The 10,554-nt window shown below is 45.0% G+C and overlaps 1 protein-coding gene across 1 annotated transcript in view; it reads right to left on the bottom strand.

Moving 5' to 3' along the window:
- The window catches only part of grb10a (growth factor receptor-bound protein 10a), a 123,792-nt gene extending 116,707 nt beyond the window's left edge, over positions 1-7,085 (bottom strand). The window contains exon 1 of the mRNA XM_031585681.2: positions 6,851-7,085. The gene's annotated coding sequence lies outside the window, so the exon portion shown is untranslated. The remainder of the gene's footprint in view (positions 1-6,850) is intronic.
- Between the last annotated feature and the right edge of the window lie 3,469 nt (positions 7,086-10,554).

Below are 10,554 nucleotides of genomic sequence, written 5' to 3'. Positions count from 1 at the left end.
TGTAAACAAAAAAAACACCAGAGCAAAGCACTTATGACGTAATTTAAGACAGAGTTAAAGCCAACTTCTTACAGATTCATTAAAAAGCCATTTTAATGAGCCACTAGGTCACCAGGTGCAATAAAATGAACGTTAAATGTGATGGGTTGACTGATGCGTCTGATGGGCAAGTTGGAGCCTAAACATTTCAGAATGCCTGCGACACATATCAGTCATTCAGTCATCCAACTCTTTGGTTTTAAACGATGATCTACAATGAATCCTGCCCTCTGGAATACCCCCTTGCTATGCACCAGTACATACATACCCACAATTCCCTGGTGTACTGCACACATGCGTCACAACATGCTAAGTCCATTCATGCACGGCCTACAAGTACAAATACACTAAACTGATGTTTAGCTTCATCTTAAACACCTGATGCAACACAGCACAGCACAGGACAGCACAGCACAGCACAGCACAACACAACACAGCACTGGGCACATGGCACAACACAGATAGCAGCCCAGTGCCGTCAGTTGGACACTGCACAGAAACAGCTAGGCAAGTGAGATAAGGGAGACACTGAGAGCGGGCAGTGTCCTGACCACGTGCTCTGTGTTTCGTGTTGTAACTGCCACAGGCTACTATGGAGGCATTCTAGAGGCAGGCGAGATAACTGGTGAGCACATGTTGAATTTGATGTCCTCACTGTGTCGGAGTGAGGCTGATGTCACAGCGGGAGCTATATGCATGTATGCATGTTAGAGAGAGAGAAAGAGAGACCGTCTGTGTGTGAGACAGAGAGAGGGTGTGTCTGTGTGTGTGTGTGTGTGTGTGTGTGTGTGTTTACTATGCCAATCTTTTTTGAACATTTATAAAAACATCATGCCCTGTTGACCTTTGAGCTGGGTCAGAAACTATACTGCAAGCCAAATAACGGATTTAAAGTTACATGGTTGACTCACAGTAATTATGCATGAAAAATAGCAGCATTTACAGAAAAATGTGGCAGGGAGTCCAATGTCCTGGTGGAGTTGAAAAACTATTCTGTTAAACCACGAGGCTGGCACAGGAACCCCGGTTTTAGCCACAAATTAGCACGCCAGCCTTTCCAAGCTCTCTACGGGTGAAAACTTCAAAGTATGACAAGCCGATAAGTCAGCTTGAAAGGGAATAGAATAGCAATGGCCCGAGAACCATGACAGGTGATGAGAACCAAGGAGTCCCTTGAAGTCCTTAATGACTGCACTAAGTGATGGGTGAGGGTTGAATCCCCCCTGGTGAAGAAAAAAAGAAAAGAAAAACACTCCAGAATTTTTTGTAATTTCTGGGCCTCCCATCATTACATTTACATTTACATTTACATTTAGTCATTTAGCAGACGCTTTTGTCCAAAGCGACGTACAAGGGAGAGAACAGTCAAGCTAAGAGCAATAAAAAAGCATGGTGTAACAATAAATACTACTTTACATGAGAATTAGAAAAACAACAACCTAGAAAAGAGGAAAAAGAAGTGCAGGAATGTAACTGCTGAAGTGCAAGTTAAGCGCTAGTCAGGTGCCAGTTAGGAGGGGAGGTGCTCTCTGAAGAGTTGGGTCTTCAAAAGCTGTAGATATAGCTACTGATAAAGATAATCTTTCTTAGCAACATGAAGCTGCACCAACCACCAGTTACAACACTGACGGCCAACGGTTAACCCCATCAGAGGCTATGTGCCAAATGGTATTCCATGCCCCCCCCCCCCCCCTGTGACCCTGTAGCAGCAGATCTCTGTGGCTTATGGAAATTACCAGAGGACGCTCCTCTCCTACCCATCCACCCCGCCCCCGCCCCCGCCCCCACCGCACTCCCAGGCTCTCATGGGAACACAGCCTCAGGCCACACATCCAGCCACTCCTCGTTTAATCCAGTTATTACCGATCCCTTGCTTTTATCATTCGTTTAAAAAAAAAAATGGCTCGAGAGGACAGCGCTACAGGTCACTCTACTGACGGGAGGTTCACATCTTTTTTCCGAGAAATCAATTTCTGGCCATGGCTGTCCAATAAGGAAATGAATAGGTGTGTGTGTGTGTGTGTGTGTGTTTGGGGGGGGGGGGGGGCTTGCTTCCTGCAGTCTTTCAATGAGTTAATTAGAGTGAGACAATGAAAGAGGAAAAAAGAGCGAGATTGGCCGGACGAGAGCGAGAGATTGGGGGGGGGGGGGGGGGGGATCGGGTAGATCTGAACAAAATCAATCTGCTATGCTGATTGGGCCAAAAAGGCCTAAAGTCGGGCAGAACAGCAAAAGAGCAGAGAAAAGTCGAGTGGATTAGCAAAAGGTGTTCAAAGGGGTTGGGACACTTTGACGGACTGGCACTCTGTCAAAGGAGAGTCGGAGCTGGGTGGGTACAATGTGCTGCTCCAAATCCTGAAAATAAGGTCAGAATCTACCCAGTACATTCCAAACAGACAGACCCCACACACACTGACCACACACACTCATGAATGAACACACACACACACACACACACACACACACACACACACACACACACACACACACACACACACAACACACACACACACACACACACACACACACACACACACACACACACACACACACACACACACACACACACACACACACACACACACACACACACACACACACACTGCTTGTGATGGTAGAATGGAGCCCCATGGGTCTAGCAGTCACATGTTGCTCTGGCTACACAGGGATTCAGGCACTGGGACAACACGGTGAGAAGACTGATGGGTCACTCAACCTCAAAACTTCACCAAACACTAAAAACATGTCGGAGTACATGTCGGAACAGACTGTCTGTCAGATACACACACACACAAACACACCCACAAGCTCACACAAACACACGCACACACACACACACACACACACACACGAGGAGCACCAGCCATACGGTGTGAAGAGTGAGCAGTCCCGGGCAGAGCTCTCGTCCATCCCTAGTGTAGCCGCTGACGCTGAGAACTGGGGCTGAACAGCGTCACTGGAGGCCCTGTTCCCATTCCCCTGACCAACCACTCTCACTCACTCCCTTGCCCACTCTCACTCCCTCCCTCTCTCACACACACGCACGCACGCACGCACACACGCGCTCACACAGACACACACACACACGCTCACACAGACACACACACACACGCTCACACAGACACACAGACACACAAACTATGCCCCATTTCTCTCACTCTCTGTGAAACCAGACTTTATGTAACATCACAGTGTATACAATACCCCCTTCTCTCCCTCTCCCTCTCCTCTCCCTTTCTTTCTTTCTCTCCTTCGCCCTTTTAATTGCAGTTTCCACCCGGGAACATGGGGAAAGCATGGCGTATTGTTTATTTTTAGGTGAACACAGGGAAGACAGAGATAGTACAAAACAAGGGAGAAAAAGAGTTAAAAGAGGTAAAAGGCAGGAGAGGAAAAGAGAGAGAGAGAGAGAGAGAGTGTGTGTGTGGAGTTTTATTTTTCACACATCAGCTGGCTTAAGTTGTTGTTACAGTCGGTCAGAGGTGACAAGGGCCTAACCTGAGGTTCTTAGCCGGGCAAAGCCGGCTGACTCGGACATTTGACATTTAGTGACATTTAGTGACATTTAACACCTGGCCAGAAAAGCATTAGTCTTTTGTGGACCCGAGCAGGAGAAGGGGGGAGCATGGTGCAGCAAAGCCAGAATTACAAAAGGCCTAAAGACCCCGACACAGAGGAGTAGGGATCTATGGCGGCCCATAGGAGACACAGGCAGGAGGCTGACCCCACCCACCCTGGTAAGGTGACACTGCTGCACTCAGGCCAAGTGCTGATAAATGTCTTAAGGCTGAGTGTGTGTGCATTTGAGTGCGAGAGGCTGAGTGCAAGTGTCTGGCTGTGCTATTAAGACTAAGTGCAACATACGAGTGAAAAAGGGGGGTGGGGGGGGGGGCAGTAGCTGGGTTACCATTCAATGCATATTTCAAGAGCATTCATGAAAATTTGGCTAAAGAAATTGCGAGTCTGTGCGCGTTTCCATCTGCTGTGTGAGGCAAATTAAAAATGAACACTCTTAACACGGAGTTGTGAACAGCTGTGGGATCAAAACATAAGGTTGTCAGGGCAACAAAGGAAACATCTAAGAAATATATAATGGAATAAACCCGTTTCCATCAACCTTGGTCGCATTATACCCTATACGAATCGGAAGTCGATCCACCCCCCCTCTAGCGAATCGATTTCTTATTCCATTTACTGTTCATTTCAACCGTTTCCACTCAGGATTTCCTTTTCCAATGGTCAAAGTTTGAATCAAAAAGTTGGATAGAAACCCAGTTAGTCGCAGACTGAGTCAGCACATGCCTTTAAACACCTCACCTTCAATCCTAGCTTTTCTTCCATTGTTTAAAAGACCCAACCCCCCCTTACTAAAACAATCTGAGCTTTCCTGCTGGGGTCTGGAAGAACTAGCCGACTCAGCACCTTGCTGTGTGCCGCCATTTTCTTACACCTTCACCCCATTCTCAACTCACCACACACTGAAGGTTTCAGTCTCCCACCAGTTATCTTGGTTTTTTTTTTTTAGCTGACAGCCAACTGAAGCACAGCAATTCACTGAAAATCCCTTTCCTAAAAGGACAGGCGGTGTTGTAAAATAGTGTGGTAAGTAGAAGAATTCGTATGATCTTAAGGCATGTCATGTTTAACCATGGGGGACACCCTTGATTTCTGAACTGAATTGTGTGTGAACGAACTGAACCATCTCTGGTGGGTGAAACTGAGGTTTAACACCAGGTGATGAGAGAAAATGAACACTGTTCTCAACTGATGCTACACTACTGAAGGCTCCACATGGCTGAACTGGGATGAAGGCACAGAGCCACTAAACGCTAGCCTGGATACCAGACCGAACTTAGCCCCGCCCACATATTTTTTGGTTGGGAAATTCGGTCTGGCATTACTCCATTGAGGAGAAATTATCTGCGGACAGACATTGCCGTACCAATCAAATTGTCAAGGCGGGCTTTATACGATGATGGACAGATGATCAACAGTAACGTAACCAACCACGTCACAAAAAGGCGCTTGGTTTGAATTCGTTTACAACAAACATGGCTGCCGCTGGAGAGCTGAAATGTATAGATTCGAGTCCATTTAGACATTGTTCCTCTTTCAAAATGAATGCACTGTCAAAGAAACGCGATCAAGGCATTTGTCAATCGAAAAGATGTTTTTGCCTTCCTTCCTACGGGATCCGGTAAAAGTTTAATTTATCAGCTGGCCCTGGTCACATACTACATTGTTCTGATTGGTTGTAGGTAACCAATTGAGCGAAGAGGCATTTTTTCTCCTGGCTCGGTTGAAACACGCCCCATAATCACAGCCCAATGGAGCGATATCAGACTCATATTCTGACTAGAATTATGAGTATGACATCGTCAGGCTAACTAAACGCCCTACTTTGGCCTAACCATAAGCTCTCTACCAATGAAATAAGCCAGACAGAAGAAAAGTCTCTGTCTATCTGTGTGTACGTGTGTCTCTGTGTGAGAGAGACGGCGTTTCTGTGAGCCAGAAGGAGTGTGTGAAAGAGAAAGAAAATTAGAGTAATCTGCAGAGTTTGTTCTCTCAAAGCTGCCCTGCAAACACCAAAAAAAGTCCACTGATAACAATAGCATAAGCTCACACGCACAAACACATACACCAGTCTATTGCATAACATTTGAGAGCTGTTACTTGCTAATTCTTCACAGGGTGAAGCTGGGTCATTTAAAAGCTGTTGTTGTTGTTGTTGTATGTTGTTTGTTTTACTTATGCATATGTTACAGCATATCATACTGACATGACAAAGATAGGAGATAGAACCTCAGTCGGAATAATGTTAACTATACGGACTTCATAAAGGGGAGAGAGAGGAGAGTCCACAGGCAAACACCACAGTGACTATTATAGCGCAATACAGATCAAATTTCAATCCCTTACAACCTCAAATACAATAGAGGGGGAAGCTAAAGAACTACATCAACAGGGGTGAAATTGCAAACCTAGAACCAGTATTGTGTGCCAAAATAGAGAATGCCAAGCCGTTTGTGACAGACACTTGGGGACCAACCTACACACTGGTGTATGTTGTGAGGGCTTACTCAGTAAGGCCTACTGTCACTGACAAGACAAGCAGACCCCTAAAGACACAGGGAGAGAGAGAAAGGCATGATGGAACACATGGGTTGACAACATAGTTTTAACACCTATGTATCCCTACACTTTGCCCGAAAGTGGCGTTAAGTGCATTTGACACCTTGTACAGATTGGCTACTTTACAAAGTACCGCACAAATTATGAGGAGTCAGCAGCGATCTAAAAATACACCTAACCACGTCCACAAAGTGAGTCCTGTTTGTAAACACCAGATCACAAGTCAGCCAGACACCTGAGTTATATGGCTACCATACGGAGTGCACTATCCCACTCAAAAGTTACATAAGGTAGCTGCTACTTTACCACGCGGCTCCCCCGACAACTCTGATAACGGCGCGCATTAAGAGTAACACAGCTTGCGAAGTTAGCGATGATCATTCGTCACCCCGTGACATAGTAACTAATAACGTTGCACGCATATGCGTGTGATCAGGTGGGTCGCACCGCCCGGTGGTAGCTTAGCTAGCTAGCTAGCTATGACATTTGAGCCCTACCGACCCCTCACCCTTTATTTTCTCCGCCTCACGGCCGTTTTAAACCGCCACTTGTACGACAAAACAACATGACATCACCAAAAAGTTGTGTAAGTGTTCACAATACTGGGTCGCACAGCAACACAATTATTGAAATAGCTTACCAACAACTATAACGTGGATTTGGCCAGAAAACTCACCTCCAAAACAGCGCTCACCAAGGGACGAATACACCGAGGATATCGGGAGCGAGGAGAGTTTTTAACCACCCGTAGCCTGATTCAGCTACCCTGGCTAAGATGGAAAGGTTAACTATAACCTCAACAAATACAAAGTTGTTCGCTAAACTCTGTGTTGCCTCCCGCGGTCAGCATTCCCGAGGAGAGGCAGGCAGCGTCCACTGAATCCTCGCTCAGCTGACTCCTTCGAACACATGAGGGCAACTCCTCCGTGCCCGCCCCGTTACGCACTAGACACCTCCCAGACTCCGTCCCCGACATTTTAACCCCTTACGGACATTTCGGCTTGAGGAGGGAACCAAAATGGATTGACCCGTCAAGATGTGATTTTGTCCCAACTACATACACCTCCTTGCTCTTTAAGACATGAACTGAAAAAGTTACCTGGATAATAGACTTATATAAAAGTATTTATCGATAGGTTTCTCTCAAGCGCGCGGTCGATATAAGACTTTGCATGTGAAGTTTAGCACTCACATGCTCTGCCGTTCTGGTGTCCCGGTGTTGCGCCTGTAGCCTAGCAAAGTGTAGCATGTTGAGTTGTTTAGTCTTGCTATGTTTATGTTTTTTTTTTTCTTGCCTGTTGAATTCAGCAACGACTTTTGAAAATAGCTTCAACTACAGTACCAGACCTAGCTGGCTGAAACACCTCGTGATGTAGCCTAAGCAGTTAATTCAGTTGACAAATTAATTGTATCTATGTGCCCCCAACTACTTTATGGCCCAATGATTGGCTCATTTTTCAGAATGGGTGCAATGACATGTTCAGTCTTTGAATGTAAAATTTGTATTTAACTGGAACATAATGAAAGCTGTAAATTACATTTATTTTAACTGGTTAAGGCAAATGTGCACGGTGTCAGGCAATGGCCTAATTGTGAAAACTTATGAGACTAGTTGTTATGTTTGCTTTTGCCTACTCCCCATCCTCTTGTTGACCCCAAATACATGGCCACTCTCACACCCCTCTACAGGCCTACACACGGACAAGCTAGCTGTATTGTGAAATAGGCCTACATAATTCCTTTTAATTACCATATAATTTAAAGTTGTGTGTCATTCACACACACACACACACACACAGGCCTATGTGCAGTTCATGTTCACACTGAAGCCCTTTGTAAGCACAGCTTGAGAAATGACATTCAATAGTCATAAATGACAGTAAAAAGCACTCTATTACGATGACAATTCTATTCCTCTCTACAAGGAATTCGAAAGCGTCACTAATCGGACAACAAAAAGGAATGCCTTGGCAGCGGAGCAAGCAGCAATTCCAAAAGCTGCAGATGACAAGGGGAGGGAAACCGGGTAAGTGTGTGTTTAGAGGGGAGGGTAGTAGACATAGAAATCAATATCCGAGTCATTTCACTAAATGACATGGCACGTTGCCTTTGCTGGCAAGACTGCAGAGTCCATGGGGGAGTCTGCTTATGGCCAGGCTGCTGTTTGGTTTTGGTCGGCTGGAATGGATGAGCAGTTAGCTGACAGCAGTCCTGTTGTGCAATTGCACAGCCCGGAGGAAGATATTATCAGACTAAGCTGCAGATGCCGCTGGCAAAGCCAGCATTTCACGAGGTGTGAAAGGAAGACCCGGTGTGACATTTAAGAGCAAATTTATCTTGCCTCCTTTATCATGCTCAAAGTTAAAGTCTAATAGTAACATAAGTAAATATCATGCAAACACACACCATGTTAATAATCTATACTTTTTACATTTACATTTAGTCATTTAGCAGACTCTTTTATCCAAAGCGACGTACAAGGGAGAGAACAGTCAAGCTACGAGCAATAGAGACCTCGTGTAACAATAAATACTATTTTACATAAGAAACAAGGGAAACAAGGACAAAAAAAACTTTTAAAGATTTAAACTCAGATGGGACCATAACATTCCATTCAGTGCTTGGGCTCACATGGGTTAAACCCAGCATGTAAACACGGAGTGTTCCTAATATCAGACAGTCATGTGATTTCATGTTTGGAGACTGCAGATGTTCTGAAGATCTACTTCATTCCCATTCGTCAGAGAAAGCTCAGAGGGAGGGGTTTCTTAGAGAAGTGCTGGATATGACTACAGGTTAGGTCTGCTGACCCAACCACAGAAGGCTTGTTCTCTACAAAAACTGATACCTGTAATCTTTAATAGTCTGTGTACCACTGAGGAAAGTAGTCCTATTGTGGACAGCATGATGGGGTGGCTTAAATAGTGTTTGCTCTAAGGGGGTCCAGGCACTGGGCTCTTTAAAGCGCCTTGAGACAATACTATTGTTTTGGTGCTATATCAATACAATTTAATTGAATAAAAAGTAGACCCAAAGTTGGCCCATACACAAGCATGATGTTGGCAGACTACAGCGGTACTTAATGTAGCCTAAAACATTTAAAGGAAGAGCCACATAGCCTATGTATTGTTATTATTATTATTATTATTATTATTGCTGTTGTTACTATTTTTAGGCTATATTCAGATTAATGCAAGTGAAAAGGGAATCTAAGTTTGATGGGCCATTTGCAGAGATTTTATTTTATGTTTTCATTCTTCAATTCATCAGCTTAAAGATATAGCCTACTAGAATTATGACCCTAGTCCTTGCTGGTAATGATACAGCCTATTTACTGCTGACGGGTGATTTTGAGCGTATTCAAAGGCTTATACAACTGAAAGTGCCCTGGATCTATTCCAGATTTCAGTTGGCCCAGACTTGGTTGAAACACGTCATTAACGTGGCTTAACTACTAGTAGCCTATCAGTGGGGTCGTTTAGGAACCACAAGTTACAGCAATTTTCACTGAACATGTACCTCTGCCTATAATTCTACGCCCATCTTACTGCTCCAGTCTGCTCCTCGACAAAAGCTCCCTTCTGACTTATCTAATGCACTATACACTGGTGGGCTTTTAGCCTTTAATGAGACAGGATAGTGAAAGTAGACAGGAAATGAGCTGGAGAGAGATGGGGAGTGGGATCAGGAAATGACTGCGGGTCGGATTCGAACCCGGGTCCCGTGGGTGTTCAGACCAGGGATGCTGCTTGCGCCACGGCTCCCCTCACACTTGTGGATACTGATGCCCAAACATTGTTTACATTTCGAAGCATCTGGCTCCAGATCAGCCCACATCGGGCACTCATTTCGGTTCGGAACATGTTCGGCTGGTCCGTAGCTTTTGTTGGCCTCCACACTGCTGCGTGCGGGGCGACAGTGGTACAGGAGGTAAAGAAGTCGTTTAGTAATCAGAAGGTTGCTAGTTCGATTCCCTGTCGAAGCGTCCTTGAGCAAGACACTGAACCACCTAATTGCCCCTGATGTGCAGTGTGCCATCAGTGTAAATGGATACATTTGTAAGTCGCTTTGGATAAAAGCGTCTGCTAAATGACTAAATGTAAATGTAAATGTGTGACTTCTGCATTAGCTAGTCTAAAATGTTAACATGCAATAATTAACTGGGTTGTTATTGGCCAGTGTGCCCGGTGCAGGTACACTCACGCAGCACACTCGCATGGCTGTGTTGTATCGTGTAAAGAATTAAATTAGTTTAGTGAGCTATCTTACTCTTTCTAGTAACGTTACAATTTGTAGTTCTAGTTTAGCTGTGGCACTAACTCAAAACAAACCTTTAAGGTGGTAGTAGAATGCAGTATTTTCAACTTCCTTTGCTTCATG

The sequence above is a fragment of the Clupea harengus genome, chromosome 19 (genome assembly GCF_900700415.2).
Source record: "Clupea harengus chromosome 19, Ch_v2.0.2, whole genome shotgun sequence".
In the NCBI taxonomy this organism is placed as follows: Eukaryota; Metazoa; Chordata; class Actinopteri; order Clupeiformes; family Clupeidae; genus Clupea; species Clupea harengus.
Note: the sequence above shows the minus strand (reverse complement) of the source record. Positions and strands in the feature narration are given on the sequence as shown.